A 22,571-nucleotide genomic window follows, 5' to 3' on the forward strand; every position below is an offset into this window, starting at 1 on the left:
ATCATTTGCTTATATATATATATATATATATATATATATATATATATATATATATATATATATATATATATGGGATCCATACAGATGCTCAACTGCATCTTTCACCGAATCCCAATTTGGTGAGCATACTTGCACAAAAGTGCTGTTCACCAAACCAGCACTTTCGCATAAGTATGTTTGTTGTTCCAGTTGTACTAAAATTCCCTTTTCCCCACTGTAGTGCAACCTCAGAATGAGAATATTAAAGTGGGTGTGGGGGGTGCAAGGGGGCTTGCTGTCCTGCATTCAAGCAGATTTTGGGTTTTGTTTTTTTTAACATACTTTAATTAAAGTGATTTTTCAATGAAAGCGCTTTTGTTAAAGTGTGTTTGGTGGTAATGGATTCGGGATTTTGATCTTTCGATCAAAAGTCCTAGATCCATATATATATATATATATTTTTTTTTTCCTAGTGTCATGTGAGCATATCCAGTATATAAATGAAAAATGCCATCATACCTTATCAAGATCAGTACTCTTCTGAGCAGAGAAATCCAAAGTAATAGCAATCTTCTTCTGTGTTTTCCATGTAAACAAGACTCATTACCTTCAGGTTCCCTCGCTACATGGTTACCTTTTTATAGTGTAAATTTAGGCCTGTGAGCATGGTGAAGATGCAAATGATGTATGAACTCAATAGAATTGCTGAATGCCAAAATCTTGGCTCCGTGCAGGAGAGATAAACATAGTGCAGGCACTCCTGCAGTGTTTGTTGGTAATTGCAACTGTGAATAATTACTGGTAGGGAGAAGGAAAATACAACAAAAATTCAGACTCCTTTACCTTCAGTGAGTGTATGAGCCAGGTTGGACTTACAAAGTGTAGACGTAATTGTATCAAGGTTTTAAATGGATGTAAGCAGCACACATTTCACAGTTTATGTTCAGTAAAATCTAATCTCCCCAGCATTTGTTGAGAATCATATATTATTGCCATTTAATATTCTCACGCATTTTAAGGAAAATGATACAACATTCCCAATTTGCTCAACATACAACATTGCTCAGATAAAAGAAGAATGAGCACCACACAAAGATAGGAGATAGCTGCATTGCTGCAAACAATAGTAATAAATGGTTGTGTGATTTCTCATTGCACTACATCTGAAATTAATACATGTGCAAACAACTAAAAAGCGTACAAGTGCCATACGCCTTGCTAGTACTGTAGACAATTTTGTACTTGCTTGTATGTGCAATGATTTTCATTCTCTGCTGCAAAGCTGTTTCTGTGTCAAAGAGGGATAAGGCACCCTTACTGTGTTTTTAAGGTTCATTGGTGTGAGAGTTCAAATCTAGACTTGTGTAAAAGTCTGTCATATGTATTAAAATATATTTTTGTAGTGTTGTTTATTTTAGAGATTTCTTTTTTTTTAAATGCCAGTGTTTGCTTGGTGCACAGTTTAGCGCAAACATGGGAAATGGGCAAACACGATAAATGTCATGTAATGTACTTCTTTGATAATCAATGCAACAACTACACCTGTGGCTTACCTGTGTGTGCAGCACATCTGCTAAACACATTGATCCATGCAGCATATACTATCTGTAGATCATGGCTCAAGTCCCACCTTTGTCTTTTAAGGTTGAAACCAAATAAATGCTTCTCACAAGGCTAAAGCAAGTTTAGCTTGGCTTGCCTTGTTTGCGCAATACTTACCATCATGGAAACCTGGACTAATGGCCTATACAAGAAATAGACAGAACACCTGCAGATAGGATTCAGACATTGCCAAATTCAGAAATAATTTCTTGTTACATTTTTTTCCATCATGCAAACCCACTAAGCAGTATTGCATTGGAGTTAGCAACCTTCTCCAACACCTGAAGTCTGTTGTGAACATGTGGTTGGCATTATTGTTTGGGTTTGTACACTACCAGTAAATGTGATAACACGCATTGGCAGAGAATCATTCTTAGCTATCGCTATTCTCTCCCCTTGTTAGACATGTGCGGTGGTAGATGGGAATGTGCTCAATTTAGGACACAGAGGTAGGGTGTTGAGGAGTCCTGAATCTTCATTGGACTCCTTGTAAAGTGCCAAGGCTGAAGGCTTTTGCAGGGGGACTATACCAGCTCCCAGTACAAGTCTGAGGCTTGGAATAGTCTGGACAAGGCTGTCTCTGGTGTGACTGGCATTTTACACATTGGAGAATAGTGTAGGCATCACTTTAGTGACCTGAAAATGTGCAAGAGTGATACACTGCACCAGTGGCTGGATGAGTTCAGGACTGGTAACATCCCACAGTCATGCAAGTGTACTGCTAAAGAGAATTTATGGTAGATAGAAAGCTGCATATAGGCAAAACTGGTATGCATAATGTTCTGCTCTTTTTCTCTTCTCTTTATTTCACAATAATGCAGAGATTACAGAGAATAGAGAGGCCCATGCTGAGCATTTAGAGAGAGACTATGGGAAGCAAAATGTAGCACAATAAAAGTATCATTGTAGCTTTAAATTTATTAAAGCAAGCATGAATATCCTAACTGTAAAAGAAAGCATGCGTGCTTCAGTCTGTAGCACAAGCCAGCTATAGCAGTCAAGTCTAAAACTATAGTCCGACATTGTGGGTTCAAATACCACAAGTAACAAATATAAAATAGTAAAATCCCTTAAAAATAATTGCATAAATTAATTTTTACACAACTGGCATAAATTCACCACTGTTAACTTAATCTTGGACCAAGCATATGTGCAATATATGCACATTGCAAGGATTACTTTAAGCAAGCCTTAATTATAATTTGTAGTTCTTAAGAAGTATACTTAAATATAAATGTTCAAATAAAATACCTTATTATTGTGATATTGCATTGTATGTCACATATGACGGTACTAATTTTACCTATTTTTTCTCTCTCACCCCAAACCTTATCTCTTTTTTTTCTTTCTATGTTTTGCCATAACATTTCCATTTCATCCATCTCTGACAAATCACAAAATGCATTACAGCACAATGAGGTAGGCCACCCCCAGTGGCACAGCCTGCCCCCACTCTACCTGCTCTGGCATTGCCACCCAGCACATCTGAGATTTAACATGGCAGTACTGCCTCTGCTGCCCCAGCAGTACTTGTGCCCTGGCAGCTGGTACTGTGGTACCCTCAAGGAGTACTGGCAGAGGTGGGATTTTATTACCTGCCAGGAGATGCCAAAATTGGTGAGTAGCACAGCACCACTAGATGGAGAGACTGCTTTCCCTTATGGTCTATAGGAGAAGATGTCAAGCACTCCAATATCCAGTGGAGTAAAGGGGCCATGATGATAGACCTGCAGGTAAGGACTAGATTCTCATGCTCCCCATATTTGATGGGCATCTGTTGTCCCCTCCCTAGCCCCAGTCATGGTGTCGCTCACCATACCTGTGTTTTGTCTTGTTTATCCTGTTTGTTTGCATTTGCTTCCTCACCTGTCCTACTTACCTAACCCAGAAATACCTACATCCCGTACCCAAATTTCTTCTCTTACTGAAGTAAAAAGAAAAAAAAATGGGCACCTGTCCCACCAAAAAAAATATCCCATACATAGCTCTCCATTTTGAAGACATGTTCTTGATGCACTTAATTTGGTCCATTTGGCTATATAACATGATTGTGCTGTTGTCACCCCTCTTTGTTGAGGTGGCAGCCCAAATTTAGCCATGATTCTGTACATATTTTAATGTTACACTGTTGAAGAAGTGGATAGCTAGGGGCCTTTTCTACCTCCCTCCTGCACATTCCAATATTGCTTTCCCTTTGTTCTTCTCCCTGCCTGCTCCCCCATTTCACCACTTTCCTATCTACCCCATTTTAACACCTTTAATATGTTCAAAAATTATAGTCACACAGTACAGATAATTAAAAAAAAAACAACGAAGCCCTTCACTTTTTGGCCTTTGTGTTTGTGCAGAATTTAGTACCAATGCAGAGTGATGGTGAATGGCTCTTAAATTATGTAGTTACCTTCACGCAATGCTGTTTAAACTGTGTAAAGTAATATACAATGAATATAGAGCAAATAATTATGTAATTGCATTATAAATACTTATTTAAAATTATTACATAAACTTGGATTTGAACCCTATATCATCTGGGCTCCAAAACAAATATGCCAATGCATTTACACCTACTGCCACAGAGTTGGCTAAGTAGCAGGTGGGTTTCATACACTCAGTACTCAGAGCTCTCATAATTTTATCACTGAAGTTCATGTTTTCTCACTGCTTAACTATGCACAGACCGAGAAAGCAGTAGAAAAGTGTATGCTGCATGAGCAAACACTTTGCCATTGAGCAGGCAAACCAGCTGCTCAGCAGTGGCTATGGAAAGTGCATAACAGCATGTTTTACTTTTATGTTTACTGTCCATTTAGTCTTCATCCCATGAAAGTACATGTAAAAACACAGACAAAGAGAAGGCAATTTATAAGGAAAGAACACACATTTACACTGTAGCCATCTGTTACCTGCACCGATGCACTTGAAACTTAGTTTTGCAGTACTTGTTTAAAACATATTTACTACACTACAGAAGTAAATAAAAAATGCTTTGTTATATACAATGTACATCTTTATACTGGCAATACACATTCAGATTTTCCAATACTTGTAGTAATCTGGACAGCTGCTTGCATATATAATTTGCAAAGCTGTATATTTAAGGTATACCTGCACATTGGAAACAAAATAGCAAATGCTACACTTTACACACTCATCAATATGGTAATATGCAGATCTTTATTCATTTGATAGTTGGACATGCCTAAACATCCATTTCATTTAGGCCTCCCAACATCTTCTCTCAAACATCCAATGATGGATATCATAAACTATAAATTGTCCTGCAGCCTTATAAAGGTCAAATTTGTATTGTGACACTTGCATTAAATGCTGAGTTCTCTAGTCTGTATACTGAGGTAGGTGTTCTAATCTCACTGCACTCAACTGGTGTATGTGTGTGTCTATCTGTCTAGTCAGAAGAGTATAACTGTATATCATTTAGTCATCACTAAAATCCCATGAAGTAGCAATATTTTGACAGTTGGACATGCTTATATATCTATTTCATTCAGGCCTTTCAACATATTTTCTCAAACATCCATTGATGATGTCATCTACTATAAATTGTCCTGCACCATTGTAAAAGTCAGACTTGTGCTGTAGCACTTGCTTTAAAATGGAGATCTTTAGTTGGTGCATTTAGGTGTGGGCTATCTTACCACTGCAGTCAACTGGTGTGTATGTTTGTGCACTTGCTTGACATTAGAGAGAACATTTTACACCAGGATGTGGGATACTGCTATTACCATCTTCCTTTCACCAGACACTGCTGATATTATCACTTGTAAGGTGTTGTCTGATACTCTCCAAGTCATACTTGTGCTGTGTCACTTGTGTTAAATACAGATGTCTCAAGTTGGCATAGGTAGGGGTTCTGTTCTCACTGCAGTCAACTGGTGTGTGTTTGTGCACTTGCTTAGCATTAGAGAGAGCTTATTACACCAGCTTGTGGGATACTTCTATTACCATCTTCCTCTTACTTGCTGATGTCATCAGCTATAAAGTATTCTCTGACACAATAAAAGCTAACATTGTGCTCTAGCACTCATGTTAAGTACTGTGCCCTGTAAATACTTAGTTTTAGAATGATATGCAAGTCCACAGCCATGTCCAGCACTCCTTCTAATATCTTGTTGTAGCATACAATGATTATGTCATCCTGTGTAATATGGATTCTGACAGTAATCAACACAAACTTGTGCTGTGACAGTAACATTATCTAATATGTTTGCAATGTAGTTTAACTATACATATAGGTGTTCTAATCTGACAACAAGCTACTTGCATGGCTATGCAATACAAATATCACTTATGAAACAATTTTACACAGGCATGTGACTCCACGGTCATGCCCTACAGTGCTTGCAACATGTTTTCCTCAACATACAGTGACACTGTCATACTAGATATACTGCAACATGGCAGTGTTACAATCAGACATATGTGGTTTTGCTACTGTGACATTACATGGCATTCATATTCTATGCCTACACATGTGTAATGTTCTTATCAGGACCAGTGTACTGCTATGTGTTTGGTTGCTGGTACATTATGGTCATTATGTGATCTTTGGAATAGTTCTTCATTTTACTACCACTCAGGGTACCATTTATATAGCCCTCCCCCTTTGTCCTCTGGCCAAATGACATCCTTCCTGCAGAGGTGTGCAGGATGTCCTCTTGTCAAACAAGCATAAACACATCATGAAGCGGAGTCCTTCCATGAGCCTATGCAAGCCATCCCCAGACCACTGCATGTGTGATTGCTAATTCTGTCATGGTGTGGTGTGCATGTGCCATAAGGGCAGTGGCAGAATGTAATGCAAATATACACATATGCACAATTGTCTTACTATCTTTCATAATATTCATTTAGGCAGTTTTACTTTCATTTTATAGTAATGGCTAGTATTTCATGTGATGTTGGCCATCAGCCTAATAGTGTCCTATAACCCTATGATCACCTGACATTTCAATGTTGCTGTCATTGAAATATGCTATATTGAGGTATGGATGCACAGTATGGCTACAAGAGGAATTACAATATGTGATGTGAGCTAATGTATTGATGACCATTGCTACCATTACATTACATGCTCCTTCTATACCAGCTGTAGTAATATACTCCCTAAGAATTGTTGATATAGCTTCATATTTTCCTAAAAGGTTACTAGATGAATGGTCCTTCAACCCTCACAAAACTGTTCTGAAGCTGATATTGAGAAAGCATGTCTTTCAGGAAATATCTTGTGGAAAACACATACTACTGATTTTATAAAAACATGTCCATTATTAGAAGTCTGTAAGGAAGCATTTATTAAAATGTTCTGAAGATATGATAAAAGCATGTAATACTTGCTTTCCAGAATTGCTTTTTAGTTTTTTTCTGATGCGGTGAAGAAGTCTGTCTGTTATACATAGTTCTTCTTTCCTCAAAACATATACACAGTATGGATGCCCATTTTACATTGCTAAGATCTATACCTACACTCAAGCAAACTTTTTATTCTATGCTTTATCTTTCAGCATATTTACAGCAGATTTAATTTCATTCTTTTATTCACTGCTAAACACACTCTAACAAGCAACACCAACTACCTCTGTTCAAGAGGGAGATGGGTTCCATCCCAGGAGTGAATTAGCAGTCTCCCATCCATTTGTCTAGGTTGCACTTGAATAGGGTCAATAAAGAGTTCTGCTTCACAAGGTTTGGAAGTTTATTCCAGAGGAGTGGCAGTCTATGGGAGATATATCTGTGTCTCAAGCATTTTCTGTTAATGTCACAGGCTAAGTTAAAATCCAGAGAGTGACTGACTGTTGTGCCTTTAGATTTGCAGATGTGTAACATTTACATCAGGACAAGGTCAGAGACTGCCCTGTAGGCAATTCATCAGTCGCCTCTCAGAAGCCAATACAATACAGATACAGTGACAGGGCTTTCCATCTATGCATGTACGTCATGGCATAGTTTGGAAGCTTTGCATTTTCTTGTTGAGAAACTCCTCTGCTCTCTCCAGCTGTTGCAGGTGTCTGGTGAGGTGCATGCAGTAGGGAGCATTGTACAATTAATTAATCTTCTGAGGGTCGAGTGCAGTGGCATACCTCTCAACCATACTGAATTCCTTGGTAAATGCCGGTTTTGAGGGCAAAATGTTGAGGTGCCACAAATTCCTGAGTGGCCCCTTTAATTTACAAATTTCCCAGGGTATTTTTTAAGCTTTTTTTTAGGACGAATGCGTTCCTGATGTCATCACATGCTGGGCACGATAAACATCAGAATTCAGCTGCCAAGCCCAGCCATTCATTACTACTTAATTTTTAACTTTACCACTCTGCAGGTTTAAGTCTTTTCAGACAGTGCACACTGTCTGCTTCAGGTAAGGCAAAGGAAAAAGAAAAGACTGTGAGCTAGTGGTGGTGGGTGAGAAGGGAAGTCCGCTGGGTAGCACTTTGTTTGGACTGCTTGCATTTTGCGATTATTTGCTTAATTCCTGGTACTGGTCTTATGTGCCGTTTTTGACAAGTGTACTATCAGTAGCTAGTTTTGGGACCATACCAGTCTTATATTTCATTTTTCTCACTGTGTTGATGTTGTCTTTTGGCTTTTTCTTGGTAAGGGGTCGCCACAGTGGAACTCCAGTCTGCTAATGATTGGCAGCAGAATTTTACAAAATGCTGAGGTGGCAGCTCGACGCCCAGCCTTCAACGAAGGCACACCCATTCACGCACACATGTCTTTTGAACACTACCCAGCCGCGGGGAGGACATGCAGACTCCACACAGAAGGCACTCCCAATCCACGCCGAGAATCAAACGGGAGAACCTCTTGCTGTGAGGTAACAATGCTACCACCGTACCACTGTGGCTGCCTTTTTCAAGTGTATTATTAGTAGCTAGTTTCTTATGTGCTGTTAGAGACTGCTATTTTCATTTTTCTCACTGCATTGATAACAGGTGTGTGTGTGTGTGTGTGTGTGTGTGTGTGTGTGTGTGTGTGTGTGTGTGTGTGTGTGTGTGTGTGTGTGTGTGTGTGTGTGTGTGTGTGTGTGTGTGTGTGTGTGTGTGTGTGTGTGTGTGTGTCTGCGCGTGTGTGTGCGTGTGTGTGTTTGTGTGTGCGTATGTTTGTGTCTTTGTATGTGTGTGTGAAATGCCCCAGTTAAGCATAGTGGTTAGGGTTACCTAGACTCAAACACCAGACTCAAACCCTGTACCTTAAGTACAAGAAGAAAGAGCCAAAATTCTCTACCCATACCACCACTTGTGACTCAACGAGTTAAGTCCATATTTCTCAACTGTCCAAAGTTTCATAGAATGTCTGGAATGTTTGGCAAATACTTTTGGTCTGTTCCTCTTAAAATTTGTGGATTCCTGGAAAACTAGTGAGAACTGAATTCACTAAATAATGATAGCCATCTAAGTTTCAGTCTTCCTATCTTTCAGATAACCCATGGTAACACAAAACATTTTATTCCAGCAACTTTCTAAGATTATACAAGCAATGTTTAAAATGTTTTATTGTTGGGGGGGTTTGTGCCTTTGCCCCCCCCCCTGCAATAGATTTTGGCTTTTTCCAGATTTCTTATGCTGCATAGTTCTTGAGGAGAGAGAAGTTTAGTGCTGCTTATGCCATCTCTGCTTCTGCAACAAGCACAAGTAGCACAGCAGGTACTATGCTTGCGTTTAATACAGAAGGCTGTGGGTTCCACTCCCACAGTATATAGATAGATTGTTGGTATTGTACTGTGCTGTACTTTTAAAGGCGGGTGGATGCTGCATTCCTGAGAATGTCCTCTTTGGCGGAAATAACTGGTAACTATGAACCTGTTATCAGTTTGCCATACATTCCTTATTGTAATATTACTAGATTATCATTTTTAATGTAAGATAGGCAATTTATTCTTCAAGGGCAACAGGCACTTTATTTGTAGATGATCATTTTTTAAAAACAGCTAAAAATAATATTAGTTAGGGAGTCCTAAGTGTTTCAAATGTAATGTTTTGTATGGATAGTTCTGCAATAGATTGCTTAAATATTTTCCATAGAAAATATTATTTCATAATGATGATCTTTGTAGAAATTATATTGAAGCTATTCCTAGTGTTAGCTAAATCCATATATTATTACAGTTATTTGAATTCAATTAATTGCTACACTTCTCTGCTTTGAAAGAACTGATTGCATTTGCCAAAAAGCACTCAGTCTGTAACTCTACCCATCTGCTGATTTCCTCTGTTTAAATTCAGCTCATTTATTTTCTGGCTGTAGAAGGATGAACAGTTAATTTTGTTTTTATAAAAGAAGACTGTATTTTAGTTTTGCAGTTTGCACAAGTTCAAAGTTTGATACAAGTTCAAATATGAATTTAAATAAAACACTATTATGTTTATTTTGTGTGTAATATTTTTGTCTGTTCTTCAATTTGCATTTAAAAGTTAGTATATCACAATTCCACTAGAGTGAGCAGGGTTACATAATTATGTATGAAAATTTTATGTTAATCAGCACACAGATTTGTACCTATTTTTCATGTGCCTTTTTTCAGATTTCTTATGATTTCAGATTGAAAGGTATGTACAGTGGTGTTATAACATCCTCAGACGTGGATGTGATGTCCTTACTTATCAGGTGCATGACGTAGAAGGTTTTCCTAACCACTGTGGAAACTTGGTGTTTGAAGTTTAGATTGCTATCTACCTGTGTTCCCAGGTCTTGCACCACCGGGTCTGAGTTTAGGGGGTGTTGTCAATACTATAATCAGTGGGGCATTCCACTTTGCCAAAGGCAATAATAAAAGCACTTTTTTGCATTTAGTTGTAGACAAAGGCACCAAACATTTGTCTTTCTTAGCCCCTCCTATAATATGTTAACATCATTGGTGGATTCAATGACTGCATCCAATTGCAAGCATCAGCAAACGTGTTAAGCCAAAGGCCATCTACTGTAGCCTGGAAAATAAATTCTGAACAATAGAGGCCCCAGCAGAGATCCTTGTGGTATGCCACTGGCGACAGCTCTACTTGTAGAGGCTGAGTCACAAACTTCGACAGTATGTGTTCTGTCGGTGAGCTAATTGGCTATCCGTCTAGTGATGTAAGGATTAATCCCCAGCAGGGAGAGTTTCTCAATGATACCTGAGTGGGGGATTGTGTCAAAAACCTTGACCAGGTCAAGAGAGGTGGTATACACTGTTTTACCTTCATCCAGGTCTTTGGTAACTTTCTTGAAGAAGTCCACTAGGTTTAATAAGCATGATCTACCCTTATGAAAGCCAAACTGATTTGAGTCTAGAGTTTGAAGGTCACCTATGCCCTTGTTGATAATGTCCATGATGATTCTTTTCATGGTCCTGCAGATGAGACTGGTTAGACCCATGGTTCTATAGTTACCCAGGGTTGGTTGATGGCTCCCCTTAGTGCAAGGGGATTACTGTTGCTGTTTTCTACTCTACTGGAACAAAAGCAGTAGTCAGGCTATGGTTAAAGAGGATGCTAGCTGGGTCCACTAGGTCATGTTTTAGATTGCTTAGTAAGCAACCTGGGATGTTATCTGGTACCACTGAAGCCGTGTTTTTAGCCTTGGAAAGCACATATATGACCTGATCTCTAGAGATACTTGGCATAGGACTGTTGACAGGTATGCTTTGGGTATGGCCTGTGGGTCCAGGGGGGTGAAGTCTGCACCAAATCTATCAGCTAGAAGGTTTGCAATTTCCTCTAGTGCAGCAATGTTTAAATTCCTAGCATTAAGCAGCAGAACCTTGACTTTGCCTCCGGTGGATTTTTTTTATTATGTCTGAACTTTTGCTGCTTTGACATTGCCTGCAAAAGGCAATATAGGAGAGCCAAGCACCTTTGCCAGTATCCAACAGTCTAAAGGACACAGGTACAGAACATCTCTGGCAAAGTAGGATGACCTGTCAACTATCACATCTCAGGCTGACAGATACTGGATCCCCATGGCCTGACACCAGAAGCTAAGCCAATTGTTGATGTTGATCATTCTTGTTTATACTGTGACATCATCCTGGGTGTCAGTACATTTTTCATATACATTCACTGTGCAGTCCATACTGTATCATGTTGATATGTGATTAGTGTTCATGCTATAATTGTCTTTATTGACATGCCCTCACCTGCTGTAGATTGCCATGTTTCATCTGTTCTTTTTCCCTGTATTCATTATTATACTTTATGTGTGTGCCCTATTCAATACACACAGTTCCCCTGACTATTTATTTATAATGCTGTCTATGTACCCTTACTGATCATTTACACAACTTTTGTTCAGTACACCTGAAACAGGTTTCTACCAAACTCTGCACTGCACACACTGTCATGTAATGTGCTAGAAATATATAAATTGCTTTCTTAATAACCCTGGTAATCATTGTGTCATTTGGCCCAAACAAACAGACCTAGTTTGCCTGTAGGCAAACAGGTTTACATGTCTGCTGTTCTCTCTGTTGCTTTACACAGTTTCCTGGTCATCAACACTGTTGCTAGCCACAAAACTACATTTGTTTATATTTAAACATTGTGTGCAGTGTATATGTAATTAGAGCTGCTGCTCACTGTACAGACACATAAACTCCGGGAAGGCTTTGTGCTAAGTATACATGGAGTTTATTGAATCTCCAGGACTATTTTCTACTGTTGTGGTACATGGAAAAAAATGCAGGCAAGTCTCTGAGAAAAAAGTGGTATAGAAGAAGATGGGTATCACAAGAAGAGGAGGAAGGTTAAATTTATTATAAATGTTAGGATGCAGAAGAGTGGGCAGGAATGGGGTCTTTTGTGTAATGTAGACAAACAGGGTGAAATATGGCAGGAAATAGAAGTATTACTGGAGAATTGAGAGGAAAAATGAATTACTACTGGCTGGCTATGAACATCAGTGGCCAGGCTTGTCCATTTTTGGGGGGGATTAAGTGAATCAGTGCTTCCATGAAAGGGACTGCAGGCCCTAGTTGCAGAGGACCACCAGTAAGGAAGAACAGAATGGGGGGGGTATAGAGACCTTCATGGAATGTAGGGATAGTTAATACTTCTATTAACAGGGAATATGTGTTGACAAAATGAGTACAGGAGAAATAGATTAAACTGCAAACAAGGAAAGTCAGAAAACTGTAATGTAGGTTACAGGTGTTCAGGGGTTTCCACCACTAGTGGATGAGGGAAAATAGGGGTTGGGATTTTGATAAAGCTGAGTTTGGGATGGGAGGCACTGCTGTAAGGATATTCAAGAATAACGGTAATACTGAGGTCAAAGACTGAAGATAACAGAATAGGGTTTTGTATCATTTTATAGCTCTAACACACTTGATGAGTTGCTCTTATAAGAGTGCAACATAGTGCTGACTGCGATACCAAGAAAGAGAGGGAGAGAGATTAATGTACATCTGTGATTTAAAAACTGCAGTGGAATCAGAGTTAGATGTTAGACAGTTAATATAGCATGATAGCATTTATCAAAGTCAAAAGATCTGATTTTATAAATATGTATATATATATATATATATATATATATATATATATATATATATATATATATTTACATGTATACAGGAAAATGAATAACTGTACCAGAGGATTTTTTAGACCGTATTTATAAAAATTAGTCTTACTGACAGACCTTTAATGGATAAAAGATCAGTGGTAGAAGGAGGATATTTTTCAGTACCAGAAAGTGCAATTCTACAGTAGTGGTATGAGATAAGGATGGAATAACATAAAATTAGCATCGACGGGAAGAATGGTGGGATGCTCAGGAAAGATTCATAAGGGAAGAAGAGAGATAATCTGAGAAATAAGAAAGGGATTATAAGTCCTGCAGAGATGTTATTGAAAGGAAGAAAGGAAAGGATGAAAAGGGAAAGTAAGAATGCTAAAGGACAGTTGAAGGAACTGGGAGTAGGACAGATAGGTCATGTTCTAGGAAGAAAGGTAGTTAGATGGTGGGTAAGGGAAGCTATGGATACAGGAATACTGACATGGAACTTGAAGTCAAGGAGAAAACAGCATGAAGAAAATCAATTAAAACAGATGAGGGAGAGCAGGTAATCAGAAAAGGAGAAATGTTGCATGCATTTAATGATCTATACAAGATTATATAAGCGGGTTGAATTAGTGGATGAGTGTTTTAGGGAAAGGATGACATGGAAAGACTTGTGTCAGGGAGGTTGTGGAGGCTATAAGTCAATTAAAAAGTAAAAAGGCAGGTAGCCCTGATGCAATCCTTATAGATAATTATAAGCTCACTGGCAATGACATACTGGAAACTCTGGCAGATGTCTATAATAGTATTATGATAAATGAGCAGCTGTCAACAGCTATGACTACAGTTACAGTTACTGTATTACCAAAGGGAAAATGAAATCCATATGACCAAGTACGTTAGTTCCATTTCCTTCTGTAAGTCTGATCAAAGTGTTTGACAAGATATTTGTGGCATGGCTGGAAAATAAAATAAAAGAAGGAATATGACTAGAACATATTAATTGTGTAAGGATTAGATCATCTGTTGACCATTAGCATGTCTTGGCATGCTTTTAAGAATGGGCAGAGGAAAACAGAAATGGAAAAGCTGGAATTATACTAAGGATATAAAATGATATGGTGAGGTGGAATTTTATGTTATGAACATCAGAAAATATAATAGTAGGGAGCACATGGATGCAAAGATTATGTGCATTATATGCTGCCTCAAAGGTAAGGATACTGGTAAATGGTGAATTATCCAAGGAAGTAAGGCTGAGGATGGGGACTGGGCATAGATATATCCTCTGTCATCTTGTTTATTATTCCTGGTGATTGAGATATTGATGCAGAAGGTGTAGTCAATACTACAAGAGAAAGACTTATTGAGAAGTAGTATTAAACTATTTCCTGATGATTCAATGTTTCTGATAGAAAATGTAGGGGATACTGTGCCTGAGTTATTGAGTTTATTTCTGAGTTTTGAATATAAAAAACTCAAGTTTGTTAAAATGCTACTACTTAATTGCGATTATCTAAGTATTTTGTTTTTGTCAAAGAAATCAGGACTAAAATTTCATCCTTTGCAATCTGTAGTAGTTACCATAAGTAACAGCCAATAATAAAATGACTTAAATCTCCCAATGGCAATGAAAGAAGAAAAGTACTCGGGGATCAATGTATTTACAATGATATGACAAATAATTGATTTAAATGCTGGAGAACTGGAGAAGAAATAACATCAAATGAATTCAATTGGGGGAAAGACTGAAGTTGTAAGAGTGATGATTTTACGGTTGGTAATGTACATCATAAGGCACCTACAATGAGTCCCAAGGCACCTTTCTTAGAAAGAGTCAAAAAAATTAATGCCAAGCTTGAGTGGAGAGGAAAGGACGGTAATATACATAGGTGAAGGCAGAGACTGAGACATAGGCGAGTAACGTGGAGCATTCCAGACTTTAGAATATACGTGGCAGTAATAAACGTGGTTCAATGTAAAAGAGGTGCAGAACATAATAGTTTTAGGCAGGTAAGCTGGGGAAAAATAGGAGAATAAAGAAAATACCATCTGTGTCATTAATAGAAAGAGGGACAGCTAAGGTAATGGGGGCCATGAGAAGAAAGAAACTTTGGCGAGGCATGGGACAGTAATATTTCTGAAGTGGTAGAGGAGAAGCTGGAAACATGGAGTAACAAGAAACTTACAGCTATAAAAGATATCTTAAATGAGGGAGTGGAACTTAACAATATTGATGTTTAATGCATTGACAGAAAATGCAAATCACAGGGGAACCGGTTATTATATTTTGTAATAGAAAAAAAGACTGAGTTAATGAATAGGCAGAATAGTAAAAGGGGAAATATGGAGAAGGGTTTATTTGCAAAGGGAAGATTTAGGTAACATTTAAGAATGGTATAACTGTAAAGATAGATAAGCATGTAGGAAATATCGAAAAAAGTGCTGGAAATTAACCTGTTATAAAAAAAGAAGTGTGTGCCAGAGAATGCAGGAAGATGAGAACATAAAACAAGGGAACTGGTAAGGAAGGTAGCTATGAGACCAGGTTTTGGCATGCAATCAAGAACTGTCCATTGATAGCATAAACAACCATGCAGAATTAAAGAAGACTGCTAGTGCTAGTGGGAACATAACAGTAAATAATTTTCAAATGGGATGGATGTACAGGAAGAGATATATGAAATAAATGTGGAGAGTTTTGTAAAGAGATGTATGGAAGATTCCCAGACAAAGGTTATTTCCAGTATATGTTTGGCTTTGAAAAGATACACATTGTTGTGGGAACTGGAAGATTGTGCACTGGTGCAATGAGTAGCCTGATGGGCGTGGTGTCAGAGGAAGGTATGGGCAGGGAAAGACCCAGTGGGCTTGAGCTTTAATCAAGAGGGTATCTGGTTATGGATAAAAAAGGCAGGGTAGGGCTTCCAGGTGGAACAAATAAATAAGTAAGAGAAATGGAAATAGGTTAAAGTTTATGAGGGAGGAAATCAGAAGATGGGTAAAGTGATGGATTCTAAAGTATAAAAAGGAGTAAAGAAAAGCAGGATATAGAAACAAAAGGGGAAAGCTCTGGAAACATATTAAAGGGGATAGAAAGGGATGTATAGACAAGTAGTACAAGATAAGATATGGTGATGTCAAATGTAAAAGTGAATGCAATGAGAGAAATTTCCCTAGAATTCAATAGTAAACACGTTATACAGCTATTAGGAGAATGGGAAAAGATTACCCTTATCTCGGCAAATGAAAATATTGCTTATAAAATGCAAAGATCTACTTGTAGATGGAAGGGGTCTTTTGTTTTTATTATAATAGTATGGCTCAGAGTTTTCATCAAGCAACAAGAGCTTATAAACAAGTCTGAAATTATCTTGTGAAAATTAGCATTTAGTTTCTTTTATGAACAGTATATGTTTAAAATTTATTCTAATGTGCATCTAGTTTGTTTTACTCTCTCATTCATTTTTGTTTGTTTGTGTCTTTCGTCTTTTTCCGGTTAGGGGTCACCACAGTGGAACTCCGGTCTGCTCATAGTTCTCAACCTTCCATCTCCAAAATGAGGAACACTAGCCCTCATAATGTGGAACAAATGGGCAAAATGTGGAACAAATACTAATGGCTTACTAACAACTTCAACTAGGAAGGCCATAGGATTGTTAAAATATGCTGGTTTTGCTTATAAAGAAGATCTTTTAATGAATTAATATGATTCATTTCTATTTACCATGGATTTCACTTAAAAAAATTCCTAACACTGAATGTGTGACAGAGTCTTTCAATGTGGAACACTGAGCAACTTTGAGGAACATGAACTTTTTAAGAACCCAAATGAGGTACGTTCCTTATAATGAGGTACACTTGAGAGGTATGGGTCCGCTAATGATTGGCAGTTGATTTTTACATACTGGCTTGCCAGGCCTGATGCACAACCTTCAACGAAGGTACGCCCATTCACACGTCTCCACATAGAAGACGCTCTAGCTGAGAATTGAACCGGACAGCGTCTTACTGTGAGGCGACAATGCTACCACAGAACCCTAATGCAAATACTGTGTGCTTATTTGTGTAGTAACTGCAATTACTATCCAAGATTTCTTTGGCAGTCTGTCTATCTCTGACATCTAGAGGTAAAGTATAGCCTGCACATTGTTTAATGCACCTAACGTTTGTCATAGCTTGCATTTCTATGAATTCTGCAGCCTAGCCCAAATTCTTCTCTTAGTGAAGTCTCTCCTGTCTTTTCCAAAGCACCACAATACAATAAAAAAGAGAAGTAAGCACATAATATGCTCACTATCATTGTCAGGCTGCCCTCTAATTGCCAAAGACATATGACTCTTGAAGACTCTCGTGAAGGACCAATGTTTCTGTTTGGCAAACTTGACAGCACTGATACTTACATATGAATCCTGTTACAAAGAGCTTATTAACTGAGTATTTGTTGTTTTATACAGGTATAACCACAACTGTATTTTATTTTTCTACACCGTATAAAAAAATAGTTGGGATGTTAGGCTTTTAAGCTGGAGCAATGCAGTTACTTATCATTAGACCCTCTATGTATTCCATGTGACTGTAATTAGTGTAACAAAATTTGTTCTACTGCTGGATTTCACCCGCAGGGAAAGACCTGTGGTGATGAAACTTCTAAGTCAGCAAAGAGAAAATTAAGGGGATGAAACTAGGTACATAATGAAAAGCAGAAAAAATATGACATTCCAGCTATGTTATTCCCTCCATGCTTACAATGCATGCATGTGTAAAACTAAGGTCATTTTACAAATACAGAGATACACTGAAATAAACCTAAATACATTCTACCTGACCACATTTCAAACTGTTGCAATACTACATGCATCTTCTTTCCTCCAAATGTACTAATTAAACCTAATCAGGAGGCCTCATGCTGCCATAGTAATGATAAATGACACAGCAAGGACTTCTGCTGTATTCTCAGCAGAATTTCCTATTTCTGAACATCTGGTCTGTCATTGAATTGGGTTAATAAACTATACAGTTATGTATGCAAAGAAATAAAGTGATTTTATACATCATAGCTGTAGAAGGGCCAAACTTAATTGGAACTCATTATGGATACATAAGCTTTCTGTAGCACTCTAGTTGCATGTACTAATGATTTTTGATTATCTGAGGATATAATTTAGGAGTCTTAGGCTTTTACTCTGCTATATTATAAATAAGCATCCATGATGCTGCACTATGGCAAACAGAGCTTTAGTAAAGTGAATACAGCTAAAGGAGTGATTTACTTGCAAAACAGCTTTCATTCAATAAGACCTTATGGGTTGCATAGGTGAAGGTGAAGATTTCTACTGCCCACTTAAAAGAGAATTATGCAGATGAGAATTGTCCCTGTACATAACATGTATAAATACACCTAAGCATTTAAATTTTCAGGTGCTAGATATGCATGCAGGTTTATTATAAAAGGAGTCATCAGCTATTCATTATCAAGTATTATGTTGGAAATAAAAAAAATAAATAAAATGTGAAGGTTAAGAGTTCTAAACCAGCCCGAGGTGATGGACATTTAATTATAAACTTCTTCACAAGACCTCAAAAATCAAAGATTGGTTCATAGATCATCTGGCTTTATTTCACTTTCACTTGTATGTTCACCAGATCAAAAGGGAAAGTATGACCTGTTAGCCCTCAGTAAGCTTGACTGCCATAATACTATGTTGATGTTTTCTATTTCTTATATATAGAAGTTATTTTTAGGTGATATTAATTACTGATTTCTCCTAAATATAAGTGGGTAATTATTCCATAATGTCTGAAATTGTTGTGTAATACATTTGTCACATTTTTTCTTATTATTAACATTTCATTTTAGTATTAGGTTTCCCATCATGACATAGGCTCCCTTAAGAGTACATTTTAGGCATAGACATTCAAGTAGGACTGAATCAGATGCTGCATTGTTGGGCAAAGGTCACCCTTAAGTAACTTCTAAGAAACAGAGTACACAGGTAGTTCCTGAAACCTTTCAGAATAGTTCAAGCATTACAACCATGTCACATTTTTCTAGTAGGGAATCATTGTAGTTTTTCAAATTCTTTAGGAGGTCTTTTCAAAAGTTAAACATCACTATGTGCAATAATGAGTCAGATCAGTGAGACATAAAGTACAATGTGCACATATAATGACCTCCGTGGAGTGGCCGGACATGCCCCTTTGAATTAGATGGACTACAGAATATGCTTTTCTGGCTTTGGCACATATAAACTGGTCAGAGTTTAAATTATCTTACCATTGTTACTAAATCTTTAAGAAAAGCATAAGTAAGATAGCTTGACCCTAGAGAAGACAGACAAAGAAAGTAATTTTTTTTCCAAGTCTCCAATGTTACATTTACTAATGATGTCAAAGGCAATGTCATTACAACTGCACTAGGTGTGTATTTTCCATGGACCATCTTAGGAGCCTTCAGCATCATCTATTTAAGTGACCATGTTACAAAGTTTGAAATTATCAACACACATAGTTTTCTATAAGTCAAATTCTCTTGGTTTTATATATAAGAAGAATAGTCCAGAAAGAATTATCACCAATGCAGAGCCCTGTAGAAAACAATTGATCTGCTTTATTAGGATACACGGGTAATGTACTACCCTGACTTACTGTGTCCTTTTGTTTAATTATTGCATTACCCATCAAATAATATATGATTAACATACTACTAATTTATCAGTTAAAACCTTGTGTGATATAATGAGGAATGTCTTAGCAAGTCAAAAGTCAAGCTTTGCTAGATTTTTCTTTTTCTTTTGTTTTTTACTGATTGTTTTTTCTTTGTGACCTTTTTACTCATTGTTTTAGTTTGTTGTCTGGGATATTTTCCAGACATCCTAATAATTATGGGTATCAGATGGGTATGACACCCTTGTCTTTTTAAAGGTTAGCCAAACATTCCACTTATGTTGTGCTGATGATTCCATAAGAAGGGTGAAACATGCATGCCCGTAGCTAGTGGGGTTTGGCTTTATTGGCCTGAATTTGTCCATAAATAGACTTAAAAAGAAAAAAGGTGATGAGCATTCAGAATTGCCTTATAGCTGAAACACCTGATGTCCTTAAAGGGTCATTTGCATATATCCTATATTGCCTCTAATACAAGAGGTTTAAGGAATCACACAGTGGAAAGTCTAGCCTTGCTAGATGTTTTTTGGTTTTTTACTGATTGTTTTTTTCTGCATGACCTTTTGACTCATTGTTTTAGTTTGTTGGTTGGTATAGTTTGCAGACACCCTAATGGTTATGGATATCAGCTGGGTACGACAAACCTGTGTTTTGTCATTGAATGTTTTCAGTTTGAAGTACAGTCAAGAAATACTTCAGATCTGTAGGGGGCATAAAGTGTGCACTAATTAGATTATAGTATTCAATAGCACCAACATGAATTGTAGCATGAGTTGTCTGAAGTCCTATTTCCCCGAATTTCAGCTTTGAAGTGTTCTTATACAAATATTGAAACATCTCCATCTATCGCGTAAGATGTGCAACAATAAAAAGCAATATACACTTGGCATTTGTGATATATAGTTTGAATCTCTGAACTACATTTCAGAAATGATGCAGATAATCATAAGCTTCCATGCAGGGGAAAACTTTAAATCATCAGTTTTATAGCTGAGACTCCTTGATTTTATTTTAGGAAGGATTCCTTGACCTCTGATTTGTCTACTACAAACATATATATTTTGTCTTGGAATTTGAAGTGGTCTAAAATATAATATGCACTCTTTATTAACATGTTCGTATCCTTAAACTTTGACAATAGATTCATGTGACCACCTTAAGAAAGATGAACAATATATTAATTAAATGACACATTTCTGTTTTAAGATTGCAAGAAAGTGATGGCAAGACATTTCCTGGAAAAATATAAGCCAAATGACATTGAAGAATTCAGCTGATGGAAAGCAGTGCTACATCTGCTTTGTTAAACCCCCCTTCTCACTGAGATTGCTGCATAATGGGAGTCTTTCTGAGTTGCATTGATCTTTGTATACATTATTTAAAATGATATGGTGCAGACTGTAACCATATCCCACCCTAATAGTTCTTTCTCCAAAAATATTGTTTTCTTTGGAAACAAATGTTAAACTCATTTCATTTAACTATGAATGGGATTAATGCCCTGTAGTAATCTTTTCAACAACATTCTCAAAGCTGCTGGAGTGTGGAAATACACCCCGTTCAATACAGGTCACAAGAGAATAAGCCCATTTACTTGAGGTCCAGCAGTTGTAGATTTAATTGCTTTCCCTTCAGGTTTTCCATTGCCAATTGCTTATGCCATGTGTTCTTAAGTATAGTTGTTCAGTGCATTGACCTTGGTTCCTTTATTTACACTTCTTATCAGCTGGGCTTGGGAGTGCCTTCTGTGCGGAGTCTGCATGTCCTCCCCATGGTTGGGTAGCGTTCGAAAGACATGCGTGCGTAAATGGGCATGCCTTCGTTGAAGGTTGGGTGTCGAGCTGGCACCTCAGCGTTTCGTAAAAATCTACTGCCAATCATTAGCGGATCCGAGTTCCGCTGTGGTGACCCCTTACCAGGAAAAGCCGAAAGACAAACAACAACAACAAGTTGTTGCAGCAAGGTCCAGGTATGTGGGTTTAAACTGTACTGCTTAAAACTCTATGACTTCATAATTTTGGATAAAAAACTGAGACTTGTTTTGTTTTTACTGTTTTAACTGCTTACTTTTTTCTGAGTTGGAACAACTTCAGAGTAAGAATACTAATGTGAGAGGTGTGTAGGGGTGAACCCTCCCACACACAGAGGGGACATAGGAAAACTACCTCCTTAACAAAAAAAAAACTTGATTTAGCTTGTAGGTTTTATAATTCCATGAACCTTATTTTCCATGAGAGTCTTTATGTTCACATCTTATGTGTACTTGAGCGAACAGGCTCATGAAATTACATCAGAACATTTGTATTTGCAGGTGGTGCATATTGAGGTATTTTAGTGGAAAAAGGTGGTTATGTAACTTAGGGTTGCTGGAGGTGAAGTCTTCTTTTGGGGATATGGAAGGCCCTGATTCTCATAGAAAACTCTATAAATATATATATATATATATATATATATATATATATATATATATATATATATATATATCCCATATTATGGAAGCAATACTCTTGATGAATTGTGAACTACAGAACTACCCAAAAACCTATACACATATTACTCTTTTCTGGTTTGAGAACAAAATGTTTAAATAAAATTTAAAATTTTAAAATTTAAAATTTAAATAAGCACTTAAACTGTGTTTGAAGTGTATGAAAAGAGGAGGCTAACTCCATGGAGGCAGCAGATAAAACACTGACTACACCACAGATGATCTCAGTTTTATTATCAGCCCAGACACTGAAGTAGATGGCAAGAGGAGGGCGGGGGTGAATTAGGCAGCTGCTGCTATTGTACCCATTGCTGGGAGGAGTACAGCTCAGTCATTGCAATGATAA

The sequence above is a fragment of the Protopterus annectens genome, chromosome 2.part2, assembly GCF_019279795.1.
Source record: "Protopterus annectens isolate FY-2018-M chromosome 2.part2, PAN1.0, whole genome shotgun sequence".
Lineage (NCBI taxonomy): Eukaryota > Metazoa > Chordata > Ceratodontiformes > Protopteridae > Protopterus > Protopterus annectens.